Raw genomic sequence first — 13,961 nt, forward strand, 5'->3', positions numbered from 1 at the left:
ACCTATAAGAGAAGTTTTGACGTCTGAAATCATTGTGTGCTCCACAAACTGATCAACTTCTGGAGTAGCCTGTATCATGAGAATTTCATATTGAGCAGTAACATTACCTGGCTTACCAGCATCTGATTCTGCACCACATCTGCTGATAAGTTTGCGAAAGGTAGCCTTAAACTGGGTAACATTAAGATTATTATTCAGACCACCTAAACAAAAGAATCAATTATAACAATTACATAGAATCAACAAAATTGAATGTCTCATTCACGTAGAACATAGTGCAATTAAGATAAATCAATACAGCTATGGTCATGACTACAGCTGAAAACTGTAGTCATGATCCTGAAAATAAAATAGGGCTAAATGCTACCATATCGCTCTGTAAAATGAAAATGTGGCAATTTTTACTGGAAGTCATCCACACACATAATTAATAGAAATTTCTTTATCAAGCATGCAAATGGATTTGCATCAATGAAATTATTTCAACAGAAATGACAACAAACAAATTGCAGAAATCCTGCAAAGAAGTACCAATCATTACCAAAGATGCATCACTAGAGACATTCACATCAACATCTTCTGCTAAGCTGCAGACATTATAATCATAAGCACTTGCTGTGGCAGCTGCCGCTGTTTTGAGTGCTGTTTGAGGTTTTTAAAAGAAATTTAGATACATCTACTTTAAGTTGAACAACCTAGCAGCACTGTGCTTGACAATATTGTTTTGAATTCAATCATTGAAAAGCACTATTCAACATTAAAAAAAAACCTTTAAATGACTGGGCAGTGTAAACAGTGTGGGCACAGCATCTGGTTTCAGTCGAACATTTTGACCTGTTCTGTCAAAACATGGATCGTTGAAATGTTCACTCTACAGACCAGTGCCCAAGGACCAGGCTTATTCACTCTTCTGCATTTGCTATTCCATGGTAAATAACAAGAGTTCGCAGTTAGGCCTACTTTGTTTAGAAATCTAGGAAGTAAAATGGAACTGTAGTAATTAGCAGCAGTAGTCATAGCAGTAGTATTATTACACTTACCTCCTTACTGCTAGCTAGCTAGCTAGCTATATCCAGGTACAACAATTAATAATATTATAGGCACTACAAACATTCTTTTCATACATTGATTTAAAAATAATGTGATGGTTTGTAGTGCCTTAATATTATAATAAAAAAGTTTAATTTAAATAATAAAAAACCTTCGTTCTAGAAGGGGAAGAAGATAAATTCATCTAATCACTGACAACATACAGTCACACTCGCACACTCAGCAGAGACACTATTCGACTCTGACTCACCCACTGACTAGTGTAATATAACTAACTAGTGGTAGCACTAACTAGTAACTTACTAACTACTAGTAGTAGTAGTAATAGTAGACTTTAGCAGTAGCAATAGAAATAGAACTAGCAGTAGAAATGACTCACTTGTGAAATGTTATGCCCTTTTCTTTTGAAAGTGCATTCCTGTGGTTTTTGCAGTTGATGTAATAGCACTGTGCACCTACATCCTTCTGTCTATTGCATAAATTATTAGTGGTAGTCTCAGTAGTTTGTCTCTTCGATTTAGAGGTGTATTCTGATCCTTCATAGAAAAACTAGATTTCTTTTCTCAGATTGAACACAATAAAATTTACCCATGATTAACTCAACATGGCGCCGGCGGATTTCCGTACTCTCGAATGACTTTGGTCATTTCAGAGGTCTTTAGTTCAATGGTTTCACCCAGCTCGTTGATCAATGACTTTAGCAAATATAATCACATAAAAGTATTCAAGACAACTAATCTGTTGCCGTGGCGCATACTAGTTTTGCTACTGGATATTAATTGAGAAGACAGTTATTAGTAGTGAAAATTATAGCCGTTAGCAAGCTGATTTTGTTATTGCGTTGACAAGGTTTGACAAGATAATATTACATGTTGTGTTTTTGACAACAGAAAATTATTTGTTAATATGAATAATGATTCCTGGCATTTTAAAAGTTGTTTGGTTGGGTTCACTACAAGTAAAATGGTAAAGCAAATGGTTCAGTAAAGCATAAATGTATCCAAACAACTCAGCATAAGCTGCACAATTTCACATGATATTAATACAGACAAAGCAAACTGAATTGCAAACTTCCTAAAAAATACTATGATATGTCAATATGTAATCAAACTGTATTTACAAATTCTTGGTTTGTGTTCTGTGCTATAATGTGAGTAGCTTTGAGAATGATATACGTAAGTAAAGATTTATCTATTTGAGTGTCATATAGACACATAAAACTAAAAGCTTATTAAGCTCTCTTCTCTAATGTTTACAAATAGCATTGCTCCTCGTTAGGACCAGACCACTTCAACTCTACAAGTTATGTGAGTGTTTGGCAGAAGTAGGTTCAAGCTTTACTAGCACCATATATAACTGCATGTATATATTTTGCTAGTGAAGCTTGCAGCTATATGTACCCTCCGGAGATACATAGAATTACAAACCTTCTAATATCTGGCCCTTTAACAGCAGCTTTAATAATGCAATTTTGTTTTAAAGAAGGATACTTTTCAAAGAGGATCAGCTGCCACAAACGGTATTGAAATCATTCATGTCAGTTCTCACATCACAATCTATAACAGTTTTAGTTTGTTTAAATTCATAATAAATCAAATAAACTATTAAAATTCATAACTACCAAGCTTTGAAATATCGATAACGATTAAAATAACTCATGTACATTGAACATCGTTTGCGGTAAACAATCAGGAAAAGCTTACTACCATGTCAAATGCTCAGTGCAGTTTGTCAATTAGCAAACCAACTGTGGTTTCAGCATGATAATCATCTGAAGTTCTTGAAATCTGGTTACTTATGATGATTGTTTGAAAGCCTACCTACTGTATTTATTTCCTGAAAGGGATATCAACTCTCACAAAGGATATTTTCAAAGCATGAACATGTGAATTAGTCACAAATACGGTAGGAATTAAAACTAAAAATGTCCATAAATTCCCGTACAATTCTGTTTTGCTTTCAGCTATTGTGAACTGTCTCACGTTGATCAGTTTATTACTTTTTCTGTGAATTGCGCTAGCGGCTTGACGTGTTGCATCTCTCGAGGTGCACGCTATGAACAATGAGAATATACAAGGTTTTATTAATATTTTATAATTCTAAATCATTTGTGCCACAGTACTTATATTCACAGAACATGGAACAGCTTGCTCATAGTAAATGATAGAATACTACAGAATAACTGGAAAAAATAACAATTCACCAAACACATAGCACCAACCAGTGAGAATGACATAAACACTAATGACCATTAACAGCTATAGTATAACTAGCAGTGAGTATATTGGCTTTCATTTATTATAATAATAGTAATAATGATGGTTAGTATTATTATCGTGCAGCATGACCAAAGTTGGTTGCAACAGCAGTCAGCACAATGGAACGCTCTGCCTGATGAACTGCGTGCGTAGGGTTGTGAGTAGGCCCACTTTTAAACGTGCCCTCAAGCTGTACTTGTTGAGCGGTGACTAAATAGTTTCTGGCTGCTCGCTTTTAACTTGTGGCCCAGCGCCTTGACTAGCAATGCTACTGCGCAGTTTGGGACTCAAAATTATTTCTTTTGTTGTTTTTCTGTTTTCATATATTTTGATGAAATAAAACAAAACAAAACAGCTCAATCATTACATGTAAATTCAGATAATTTGTTTAGTAAGGGTAAACGAATCATGGAATTTCCAAACTACCAAGTTGGTTGGTTTAGTGCTCAATTGAACACAGCAAATCAGCTCAGTGCTATCATTACTGCAATCATGCATTGTAGGAAAGAGTTACGGCTGCAAATTTTATGCATTATAAGAAAACAGTTGATATAGATAACTTTATTATGATCAAGAGTGAGTTTTTCCACAAAACGATTGTTAACTACGGTTGGGCACAAGCAGGAATGCAGGTCCATAAGAGACACAAAATCTTATTATTATAACTATTGAAACTTTTACTGTTCTGGACGAGGTATTATTTTGGTGAACTTTGTCTAAAGATGAACTTACACAAAATTCGAGTAGATTTTATCAAAAAGTATCCACATTTTTCTATCATTTTTGATTGTTTTTTATATTTGAGATGATCTAACAGCCAGGATGTTTCAAGATTAAAATCAACAGAACTTGATCATAGTTATAACACTTAAAAGGAAAATACACACAGAAATTACGTTACTATTTGTGTGGCTGCCTGTATATCTCATTATTGATATAAGCTGTTGTGTTCAAGTAGCAGAGTTACACATCTCTATTCTGTCGGACCCTTTGCACAACTATGGATGTCATAATTGCACTTTGCTTGAGTCTGAATGATTTAACCAAGATCAAGTTTTGTCGGTTTTCATCTTGAAACATCCTGGCAGTCAGATCACCTCAAACATTAAAAGTAATCGCTAATTATAAAAAATACCGACAATTTCTGATAAAATCCACTAAAAATTTCGTGCAAATTCATGTTTAAGATAGACTAGTATTGGTGGCTGTTGTGTTCATAAAAATTGTAAAAGGAAAACTGGGTGTGCTTTATTGTAGAGCCACCATTGCAGACTGACAACCATTTATTTGGCCCCTCTATTCATATGGATCCTTCACAATAGCCACACAAGAAAACCATGCAAACGTGAAGCATTGTGCACTCAAGTAAAAAGCTTTCATAACCAGTTAGCTAATCGGTTCCTGGTAGAGAGGTCTTGAATGTATGGCCTACGATATCATAACAGTCATTAAAACCAACTTTATCCCGACTATAATTATTAGTTCATTGTGATGTCACATATTTCTTGTGATAGCCATCGCTAAGAATTTTAAGGCTATTTCAGATGGCTGTCAATCAATACATGCAATAATATATCAATAATTCGATGAATGAAACCCGAGTAACGTTTAATATAGTTTTGGTATAGTTTTGATTTTTATATTTTATTATATATGCAAATTTAAACCACAACTCACAAAATACCATAAAACCTCTATTTTAGCACCACATTTGTTTGAATGCCACCTCTATTTGACTGCCACTATAGGATAAGGGTATCGACTAGTTCAGTAGCGCAGAGGATTCGTGGTCAGCAGACACTGTGGAAGGTAATGAACAACCAGAAAATGAAATGGTTCTATACAACAGCAACAACCAGAATGCAACCTGCCGAACAAACGATGCAGATATTTTTGTTTCTGCATGTATTGTAATTATGGTTTGATTATGTCACTTGTTCTTGAATATATATTTGTAGCATTTGCTAGATTATTATTATACAGTTTATAAATTTGTAGACTTACAGCATCTTATTTGATAACATCATAGCGGTTATCTAAACTTGGCTTACAATGGGTCGACGCCCATAACTCTTCTTCAATCGCACATAGAAAACCAGTTTTGGTCCCAAACTGTAGTAAACATATCTATGGGTGCAATGAGCTTTAATGCAACATTATTAAATATAGTTATAAAATAAAAATATTATGCTTTTAAATTTGGATCGAAATAAAAAAATTTGAAGCTCCAAAAGATGCAACGCAGGCTATAAAACCATCGTAGGTTAACTGTAAACAATATATATCAACTGATAGAGATATTTCTCAGCTTTCTATTGTATATTTATTTAGAGATCTACCACAAGTTGGAGGTAAGTTATAGCATATTCATCGCACCCAAAAAGGGTTAATGTAGTGGCATTCGAAGGGGAGTGCAAAATGTAGGTGACATTCGCTTCTCCTGTAAATGAGTTACATTTAGCTTCCAAAATTCTAACGTTCTAACGAACTCCTTGAAAAATACAACGACATCCTCTATTTGAATGTCACCTCTGATAAACCCCCACTACAAGAGAAGGTTTGAAAAATAGAGTGCCATGGTGTTCAAATAGTGGTTTTGCTGTATCTCTGCTCTTAGTCAGAGCACAAATGTAAAAACAATGTATTTTTTACGATATGCACTCATATGCCCTCGCATGAAATATTGGCCATCAGCAATCAAAACATTATTTTTTACATTTCAACATTCCAATGGCCAGAACAGAGCATACAGTCACACTATATCTTGAAATACATTCATCTGGTCAGCTTGCTTTTCTTGTGTCTCATGAGATCTCTGGTATCAGCAGGCCTACTGTTAGGCACAAGATTATCCATATGTAAATCTTAGCTAATACCCAACCTAATAGACTACCTAGACTACCTTAGGCTATATTTCCCTCATGTTCAATGTGCTGACCTACTAACTTATGGCTAAGCAGGTCATGAGCAGATCTAGAAGTTCAAGCTTTACTTCTACTCCCATTTTCAGCAATGGGTCTGTCAGGAAAATAGGTCAATTCATTTTCCTTACTGAAGATACCGATTAATTCATTAGGCTGTATTTATCGTTAATATATGTAGTTCTTTTAGCTAGCATCAATAGCAAGAGGGACATTACAAGAATAGTGGCAACTATAAGAAGTATGAATATTCTAGTGTAGTAAATAATATCACCATAATAGAGCATATAGTGGTAAACAGGAGCAGTCTAGAAACTGATAATGTTGATAATAAGAGCAAGAGTTGTCTTCCTTGATTATTATTGAACCATATCATTTATGTGCATAGGAATATTCTGTTCTCATGACAGAGAATATGCTAGCATTTTGTCTCAAATACCAGTCTAATGGAAACACAAATATACCTAAGTGCACCAACATCTTCCTATGACTGCACTGCCAACAGGGCCTCTACAGATGATGGTCGCTCTATGCAATTGGAATAGCATTAGAAATCTGATGTAATAATGTTGCCAAGTAACAAACCCTAAAAATATATGTGTAGAGGAACATGCAGAAAAATAGAAAAAAGTGGACACCTAAAGATATGAGCTAACAGTACTAACGACTGTCCATTCCATTGTTTTGATACTCTGCCAGTATTTCTTTGTCTATAATATGTGTCATCTTTGTATCATTATTTCGTGGTCGATCAGATGGTTACACAAAAATGGCTACACAAAAAAGCTAATTTAGCAAGATGATTGCATCTTAGTATTTTTTACCATAAATTATGGGTACCCCATGTAGTAAGGACTCTGAGAGCACTTTCGTAACAGTAATTAAATTGCACAAAAAATGAAGTAATACGAAACTTACTCTATTATCTCTGGCATGCAACTTCTAATTCAATTACATCAGCAAAGTTATTAAAAAGTAATCTTTAGATGTGGTCAGCCACTCACTATACATATCACCTGTCAGTGTTTGTCTTCTGACTTATGAGGTTTATCTCTAATTTAACTGAGTACCCTATATGTGCAACAACTGTTCCTACTGTTTAGTATGTAAATGTATATCTTTAATTATGTGTGTAACTAGTAAATACCCACAGCGAATCATGGCAGTTTCAAGTTCTTAGAAAATCCTGCTGTACAATACTATAAAGTCTATGTATCTGAATAAACCCGTGTACGCAGTCATTCCTAAATGAAGATGGTCATACAAGATGCTTATGCTACATTTAGTACCAATAGCACATGTTTGCAAACCATTTGGTAACCTGAATTGAGGTGAAGACAACCAACTCAACAACGAGTAGTCTCCATCCATAGTTAGTATTACTAGGTAGTCTCAAGGAGAGGTTACAAGGGAGTAAACTCCACAAAACTTTCATCTTACTGCCTCATTCTCAGCTTGAGCCATAAGATAGTACAAAACAGCTGTACTAGAAACATTCCAAGTCTTTTCTTTGTACAAAACAGTATATTTTGGTAGATCTATTAGCCATAACTGTGCTTGTTTTATCCTTACCCAAAAATATAAGAAAAAAAGATAATCCGATGTCGTCTTCTTACTTAAAGGTTTACTTGCAACAAAATTCACATTACAGTTATCTGGTATCAAAAGGTTTACCATGCCTTACTCTGCTGTGTTGTAGATGCAAAATATGTGGAAATGTGAATACAAGCTCATAAAAGCTAAAAAACGAACAGTTAATCGCGGCCATCATAAAACCGTCGTAGATTCGAATCTCTTTATTTTGATGATATACTCAACTCGACCTGGTTATTGTTTTGACACGTTATGTTATCACGTGAAATGAAAGGTCAATAGAAAGCTCAATATAAAATGCCTCGAAGCACTAGTTTATGACAAACCCTTCGGGTTCTACCGGAAAGCCCTCATTAAATATAGATGCTCGCTACTTTACAGTTTTGTTTCAGCTTGGTCTAATCATCTAGTTGTAATCTGATCATTTGACTCATTAATACTCCTGCAAGCACTTATTCCAATGCGTTTCCGTGAGACAAAAAAGTTTTTTTTTTGTTCGCATCTACATGTATCAAGTGTTAAAAATGTGTAAAATTACAGGCCCTAAGGACTTGATTTTTTTATGTCTATTCTTTTAAGAATGGATCATCCTAAATAAATTTTACATGGTGTGAGCCATTTATGTCCATTTGCTATGGGAAAAAACCAATTCAACCCGATTTTAAATAAAAATCGAACTTGAAAACAGCAACTACTATAAAAGTTTAAAACAGAAATAACTTTAAATGTCAATAATGTTAATAACTGCCAGATTATGTCACAAATCTTGAAAATTTGGCTGAACAGTTTATTGGTCTATTAGCGTACTTTAACTTCAGCTTGCAACAAACCAAAATTAAGTTACAGTGTATATATAACCTTCACTGACTATAATGAAATCCACTTATGATAATTACTTATTAACAGCTACTATAGCGAAGTGGATTTATAGTGTGGACACTCAGTGATTATGTTGCTGATGATTGAGGTAACCCTTTTATTCACACGCTGTGGACTGGACTACCTCACTGAACTGACATCACACATGTATACTAGTAAGAGTTATGAGACATGTAAGATCTCTTCACAAGATCATATCAATCGATTTACACATTTAATATCAGCACTTTACAACTCATCATTGGCCCTACATCCACTATGCCATCAATTGTTTCTCATGCTCTGACCATATGACCATGTCATGATACTTGTAGACTGGATTAGTACGAGCACTAGAAAACTGTAAAAGGAACGTGCATGTGAACATAACTTCCTGAGGGCAAGAGAAATTTGAACAAAGTTTAATGCATCCAGTTTGTGTATGAGGGAGGGGAGATTCAATGCTCAATCAATGAACCTCTCAGCTCTAGCTTAGTGACTCATTGCAAGGCAAGTGCAAGGCCTGAATAAAGCGATCAGTTTCTCAAGGAGTAATTACACTAATGGATAAAATACTGAAAACTCTATGCGCTGGCATTTTTAAGGAACGCAAATGTCATAAACAATGTAAACAACAATAGCAGTTAATAATGGAGTGATGCAATGCAGGCTGTTGTTGTTGAAAATCTAACTGTTGAAGCAGCCAATAAAAGTACAACATACTCTAGAAAAGCCAGTCATGATAGCCCTAAGATGCTTGCACACAAAAGTCAGCAACCTGAAACTATGATGAGGTTATGATCCCACGACCAAACACGAGCGAAGCAATTGTTTGGGAGATTTATGATAAATGCATATGTGCACACAACTCACGAAACTTATTCATCAACGGACATCGCAAACTCTTGTACCAAAATCTCATCAAGGAATTTAAACCATTTTTCTATGGAGTCGTTTAAGTATAATAACGATACAAAACACATATAAACCTGTTTAAATATGTTACCAACTCTTTATTATTCGTAGAAAATTTCCTAAACCTTGCCCATCTGATTGGATTATACAAAAACAGACAGATTAATTTGGCCTGAAATCGTTATTAAAACTTGACAAGCCTTATTTTTATCAAAATTAAGACCGGCAAATGAAACGCCGAGCAACAGAGAATAGAACCATTAAGTCGTGCGCCATTCACGAAAAAAAAATGTGCACATTTCACCAGTCTATAGTATTGTCGAATTGCCGAAGGTTTCTGTAGCTAACGTAGAAGTACTGAAAAAGCAATCGCTTTTTTTGCCGATTTCAAAGTAACTGACTTTTTGGACATTTATGAATACTTTGGTATTCCAACTGATGTCCAAAGCAGTGAAAGTAAAGGAAATGACGATGATATTTTTTTAACGATTCTTACGAGATTATTACAATATTCAAGTATAAGAACAATTATTCGATTTTATAAGATTTAATTATAAGAATAAGCATTCGAATTTACAAGATCGAAGTATATAGTGACCGATGTTGGGAAATACGTTACTGTTATTATTTTTTCTAAATAGTTTTGTTAAATAGATTTTCTAAAAATCTATAAAAATATCCCAACTTCTTGATATTGTTAGCTACGATGTTTTGAAATGTAAACAAAATTGTGCATTGGTTTTTTATTATTACTGTATTATACTATATTAATAATATTGTGTTATTCTAATAATATCAGTGCACTTTACTTCTAATATTGCATTTCTCCTATTGCAGCGGGAGAGATATAAACATAGAATCTTTTCCTTTCATAATTGCTGTTTGTTGTACATTATAATACCCAGTACATTACAGCTACCATTGCAGTTATCCTGTTGCACTGCAGTGCCATTTGACTGCTAATATTGCATTTCTCAACCATCAGTACCCTTTCCTTTTTCCAGTATCACTTTGGTCGTGGGCTGTATGACAGTGGAATTTCTAGTATTATAAATATTATTGTTAGCTCCTTTAACAATCTAATATCCATTCTCCTAACATAGAAAAGTACTTTAAACACTTTATGTTAAACTATTTACTTGTTTGATTGATACTTGCATGACATAATTTAAAAAAGTTTTTATTTGAAATGCCAGTATTCAGACCAAGAAATTTGTGACTAGAGTCTTACCAGTTGATACACAAATAACTCGAACTGTAACAATGGTTGTAGTACACCTCTCATTCACAATGACAATGTCATGGTATGAACTAAACACATTAGATTATACACAATGAGTACTGCAGACACTAACGATTCACATAACACTCTACGCTGAGACAGCGCACTATTGTAGATTTCCTACTCTGTCTCTTTCCTGAGTTGGAAACTAATCATGATAATTATTCTACCAAAACAGACAGAATATTGAGCAGGTTGTTATATATGTATTATATTACTACTGATATATTGGCACGTTGTACTGCTCTGGAATGCTTGCAATAAAAATATAAACGTTTAACTATAAAATCAGTCCAAAAATATCACTATTTATAAATTGCACACATCTTGTTCCAAAGCAGCATTTTCTAAGATTAATACTTTGCTGTGGTATGCAGCAGCCTTGTTAGTGCTGGTTAATTCGGTTTGTGCTTATAACAATGTGAAAAGTTGGAGCAAGTGGTTTGTGCTAATAGCCTTTGTGAAAAGTTGGAGCAGGTGGTTAATACTACCAGCCATGATGAAGAGTTATATGGGTTTTGCGGATGCTGGATGGCTCAGCTCATCTGTGGCTGATAGAAGGACATGAACACTGTCAATATTAATCTCAGCATTCCCTGACAAGGTACAGGATGGTATGTGCCTAAGTGATAGAGAGCAGTTTACGTTAACCTTTATAAAAAGAGTTCAAGGCAGTAATACAAGATGAAAGTATGGTCAGACCAAAGTATGGCCCGCAAGTACATTAGACAATCCTATAACAAATATCTCCTATAACGTAAATTCTAGATAGTGTAAAAATTTATGTAGTTTTTGCTTTGTACTACGTAAAAAATTCCAGATGACGTAAAGTGGCAAGTAGAGGCAACTTCTCAAGTTTGATTTAAATGGTAACATATCTCGCCGCAATTGTGCAACGAAAATGACCTACAAATAGAGTTATATTTTAGATACAACTTCCATGTTACTACAACTTCCACAACAATCAGTGCTACCAGAGCAAGCAGTGCTGTAGTGCTATCTAGCATACCTGTATAGTGCTACAGGTATGCTGCGTGATTGCTAATAAAAGGTGTACGTACTTGAAGGTGACCAATTTGGGTAGGCGTTACAGCGTCGGTCTACCAATCTGAATGTCACGAGTTAAAAGTATTGCCAAAAGTTATCTTTTACCTTAACCTTGACCCCTGAATACAGATAGACGACGAAAAGGTATGCACAGCTCTTTTTGTAGTAAAATATTTTATTGTTTTGCTTTGTTGTAGACGTATAAAATGTGCTGTGAGTTTAGCTTTGAAGAATAGACTATGCTGTCTAAAAAAATAAAAACATCGTTGTAAATGGACATCGAATATGTGCATTCCCTGTCAACTTATTGTAAAATTACCACAATCAAAGTCTATAAAACCAGTGAAATTGATCAGAAAAAGAAGACAAATTGTTGATGCAAACTAATAATATTACAGTTGCGATACAGCCAACAAATTAAAAATTTAAGTCTAGTTTTTTCATGCTGTATGGCCAAAGGAGTCAATTTGGAAAGATATCGGAACGGATTAGGCTATTTACATGTATTTTATTGTTCGTATAATGTAAAATCCTTATAGCGTAAACGTTTCTGGAATGGATTATTTACGTTGTAGGACCATTTACTGTACGGTTTATACCTCGACATACAATTGCCCTAATGTACGAGAAAATTTGAGATATTTGCAAAATTTTGAGCAAGTTTCTGCTTTGAGATACAAAAATCATTGAGACATGAGAATATGAGCCGATTCTTGATGCAGCCCACTAAATGGTCAAGTATGTGAGAGACTGCTTTTGAGAACAGCATCACTTGGTCATTCTCTTTGAATCAGTTTGAAATAAGATCAGCTAACAGTCATAGCGAAAGTGAGACACAAAGTCCAAAGCTGAAAAAAGATAAGGCGAAAGCTAAGATGAAGATAAAATAGAGGCGCAAACACATTAGGTGATATTTAGTATGATAACTTGCTGCGCAGTGCCAGTCTGAGCTAGATTCCTCTGGGTGAACTGATGCTGAGCGATAACGCTAGACTCGCTCGATCAGAGCTTTCTCGCGCAGGAGGTGCATTTCGATTGGTTGTTTTTCCCGGAATGCAATATTCTGGCTGTTAATTATTTCTTGTCAATGTTTACCAATGTATATCAACAACATTTTGATATTTTGTTACTATCGAAACATCATCAAAATGAACACTGATTAGTTCATATATTTAATAAGAGCGTACCCAGTCCTGTACGACACAACACACAAACATCACAAAGATATCCAGTTAAAAACCAACGTTTGGGGTCAAGCTTTGTGAAAGTTGACCATTTTGAAAATTGTAAATAGTTATTATATTAAAGATTAAAAACTACTATAAAGTAAATTTTATATAAAGTTATTAATATTATTGTTAAAAATTTAAGAGTCATTTTTCATGTCTTCTTGTAGTGTGCAGTTCATGAAAGTGAAACAGGCCTAATAAAGGAAACAGAAATTGTTTACGCCGTTGTCTAGAAGGCGCCATATTTACTTAAATTTATTAACAGCTCCGAAAAAACTGTTGATACAGCATTTTATTGGCTGTTTGCAAGCATGCCCGCGTTATAGCTCACTGGTGAATCGCCCAATTGTGTCTGGGCACACGCCAGCAAACTCTCTGCGCTCCTCATGACGCCCGCGATAGTATCGCCTAGAGTATGTATGTGTCTTTAAGAGTCAAGTTTTGTAGAAGATTAAAACTTAACTTTAAGCGCATACTTAGTAAGCTAAATTCATTTCAGTTAAATTTAAAGTTTATGCTATGTTAGGTAGCGTTATGTAGCGTATCTAGCGTACCGAAAGTGGGCTGTAAAGACTCGCTCGCAAGGTCTTTCTTGAAAGTCTCTGTCTCGAAGGTAGCACCTCCATACAGTACTGTACATAGTGATGTTACATTTTATTGCAGATCATAACCACTAAATTGGTATCTGTTACTTTATGAGCGCAAGTCGTTATTACAACAATTAAAAACACATTTTCCATTGTAATATTGTTTTTAGGAGGTTTTTCATAATATGGAAGCAGATTAATTTTGTTTTTAGTTGTTTTAT

Source organism: Watersipora subatra, chromosome 1 (genome assembly GCF_963576615.1).
Source record: "Watersipora subatra chromosome 1, tzWatSuba1.1, whole genome shotgun sequence".
NCBI classification, from domain to species: Eukaryota; Metazoa; Bryozoa; class Gymnolaemata; order Cheilostomatida; family Watersiporidae; genus Watersipora; species Watersipora subatra.